Here is a 3558-nt window from a genome sequence, read left to right on the forward strand (position 1 = left end):
GTCTTCGCGGCTGCGAAGGAGACTAGACAACAGTAGAGGTCGTAGAATATAGAAAAGATACTTCAGCAATAGGACCGTTCATGCAAAAAAAGACATCCGAGGCTTATATACAACGTGAACGGAGCCATTTACACGAGTGCAGACGGGTAAGTGTCACGCATAATGCTCGAATTGAATACAGCTTACATTTCATTGCTGAACTTCACATTTCCCGCTTTGAGCGCGATACTGACGACATAAGAACATAGGTGATGATGCCATCATCACCTATTTATCAGCTCAAGAGGTTTTCCAATACAAGCATGAGGTTTCGTTCCTCCACTGAAGATAGTAAACATGATTTTGTCGGTGTTTGAAGTGAATTTACATGCGACCTCAAGCGGAAGAAAAACAACAAACGAGGGCGAAGTGACGTATTTAACACCACTTTACTAAAGAAAACTTGATCAAAAACAGTCCCGAATTTTCCAAGGGAAAAACGAGATCAGCTGAGATCTGAAGTTCTGTTTTCAAAGGTAAAAACTGAGGCGTCATTCATGTCATTCGTATGAAAGCATTCATAATCGGACGACCTCGCGCTGAAGTGATCTTTCATTTATTTGTTGAGCAAAACTTGATCAAAGGTTTGTGCGATTCCAATGGTAAATTAGTACTCGGGAAAATATGTCCAGGGAAGTATGTTCAGAATCTAATGAGGCTTTTTTGTCACGCTGTTCCCTGTTACAATCAATTGGGGTGGGGGGGTGGGTAAGGTTGTGCTATGTCCTTCTGTAAACAAAGAGAAAAAATTGAGTCAAATGAGTGGCAAAAAAGAACTTTATTTTTGTTTTCTAGATCTGCTTACAAAACCGTTAAGTTGCCTTTTTCCACTTTGAACTTCTCCAAAATAGGGTGAAATTCGTTCAGGCATAGAGAGCATAAACTTTACAGCAGACTTTGCCACCATTATCTCCTTCGCTGCGATTCAGCAAATCCTCGCCATACCACAAGCGCAACTTCTGCGTTGAAACGACCCAGTGCGGGTTGAATGCTGAAAGAACAATCTCAGGGGATTCGGAGTTGTATCCGGGATTCTTGAACCACTTCAAGCCATTAACGTTCATATCTAAGTTCCCTTCTGGTATAAGAATGTGGTTAGATGCAGAGGTGATGAGTATGTTGACCAGGTCTTTATCATCTCCACATCCCCAGAAACTCCAGAGCGAAGCTCTATGAACGTGACAAGTTACGTAGCCATAAAGGTGAACCAACTTTATGGCGGCTAACCTGCCAGTTTTAGGAGAGAGAAAACTCCCGAAACTGTTCCCTTTGGCGCCAAAACACATGAATGAACTGGCCTCGATCCAGCGACCTGTGATGAAATCAGAAGATATTAATTTTGCTTCTATTTTCCGAAATAATTGGTGCCATAGGACTTTGAAAGGCTTCTTTTTCGTCGTCAAAAATAAATATTCTGAATTGATATTTGTATAATAAATTTAAGGCTTTTGCTTTATTCAACGCGATAATAATTATATGAGCTGCACTGATTAGTAGCCGCTTTGGAAATCTTCCTTAACTTATTAAGGAGAAAATTTCAATAAGTATTTTCAAACGAGAGGCGAATTAATCCGGCTTGCAAAAAACCACAACCTATTGTAGCTTCAGTATTGGGGTGAGTTAACAAAGAATTGCGCAGTGACTTAGCGGCTACGTGGAAGATTTAGCAAACGTGCGCTTTAGGTCTCTCCTACCTCTTTGTGCGTTAATTCCCCCGAGGATCACTGCTAGAGCGAAAGCGAAGACGAATACGGCATTTATCTTCATTGCGATGTACGATTTTTGAAGATTCCTTCCCGGAATGTCACGTTACAATTCGGATGATGTGTAACTGCCTTGCACACCGTGCGTTATTTATCACCATTTTGTTCGTGTCAAAACACGATCTGCCCTTGTCCAGGGGTGTATCTATTTTTGCCTCGCTCTCTCAAGACTTCCTGATCTATGATGTCAGGGGCTCCATATAACATGATACGATTTCGTGTATAAAAGTAAAGATTGATTGATTGACCACGTTTTCTCGGTGTGTGCTGTAAGCTTTTATTACTTTATTTTCAGGCTCTCAGCTCATGCTTCACCGCCTTGAATGGCAAATGGTAGAGGAAATATAAAAGGCAGGGGCAAACCAAGCCACTCTGCGAGAGAGATCAAATTCTTCCATTATGACCTTACGAGATGCTCCCTCTGGTAGAGAGTTCTAGCCTGTATCTTTGTATTCCTTTTCTATTTGCATCAGTTTTTATCAATAATGCAAATAGTAAAACTTTCAGCGTTGTTTCATCACGGATATAAGCCGACCATTTTAAGCATTGGGTTGATATATTAGCGCCGATAGACCCTTTAAAACGAACAAATGCCGGCGCTTTCAACCAGGCCTGAATCACTATCCAGTGGAGAGGTAATAGCGAAACCAATTGCGCTATGTAATGGATAGTGTTATTCACAACTGGGGCCAGATCGATAGTAAAAATCGAAGTTAGTGCTACACTATAAAATATGTTCTTCATGTATCAGTTGTTTTCAACCAGCAAATAGAGGAAAACTGGAAGAAGTCAAACAATTTCCAAATTTATCTGAACGGAAACAGATTGCGTGTCTTCACGGCAACGCTGTTGCCGTTCTCTCTGCTAAAGCGCTTGCACCGGGCGCCACCAGAATCTATAGGTTTAATAACCGGTAATAGAAGCGCGTGGCACGACTATGTGAAATTACCAAATTTAATTAAGGTTTTAAGGACAACGTGAGTGATTGTCAGCTTAGCCAATCTTTTATGAGCTATATTTTCTTTTACGACTTTTCTACCAATCCGGTCATTGTACGTTACTTTGCCAACATCTTCCGGCTTACACGAACCGGATGAAATATGTGCTAAGGAAGAAACGACCACATAAATGTTTATTTTTCAGAGATTTTTGCGCAGCACGACGAAAATTTGTACTAAAATGGGTTTATGAGTGCAGCACGATCATTTTTTTCATTTCTCCTCTTTAAACCAGTAATGGAGGGTGCATTGCTATGACTGCTATCCACTGCATTGAATAAATCTTTTTGAAATGAATTAACCTAATTGCTTTTGTTATGTCTTATCCACCGCTAATTGAATTGATTTAGCTCAGACGTCATAGGTGAAATTCAGTATTTCTCACGGAAGAGTTCTTTGACTATGGTCTCACAGAGAATAGGGGCCTAAAATTTATGATCGTCATCATCTGAGGAAGTCTAACCATGGCAGATGGGATCATAGACTTTCGGCGGTGAAAAGCCCTGAGAACGAGGTTGGTATCTTGTCCACACCGGCTGGACCCCTCTCACCCCCCCCCCCCCCCCCCTTCTTAATGCAGTGGATGCTGGCCTATGGAGAAAATACAAAAGTTTATTATTGCTAAAAGAGTATCCCCAGTCACTTGTTAAAAAATATCTCTTCAAGAAAAAGAAAAGCAGTTAGGCCTGATCATTTGAACATTTTCACAAATTGCGTTAACAAAGAACGTTTTACACAAAATGTTCACGACAGCTAGA

This window comes from Montipora capricornis, chromosome 13, assembly GCF_036669925.1.
Source record: "Montipora capricornis isolate CH-2021 chromosome 13, ASM3666992v2, whole genome shotgun sequence".
Classification (NCBI taxonomy): Eukaryota; Metazoa; Cnidaria; class Anthozoa; order Scleractinia; family Acroporidae; genus Montipora; species Montipora capricornis.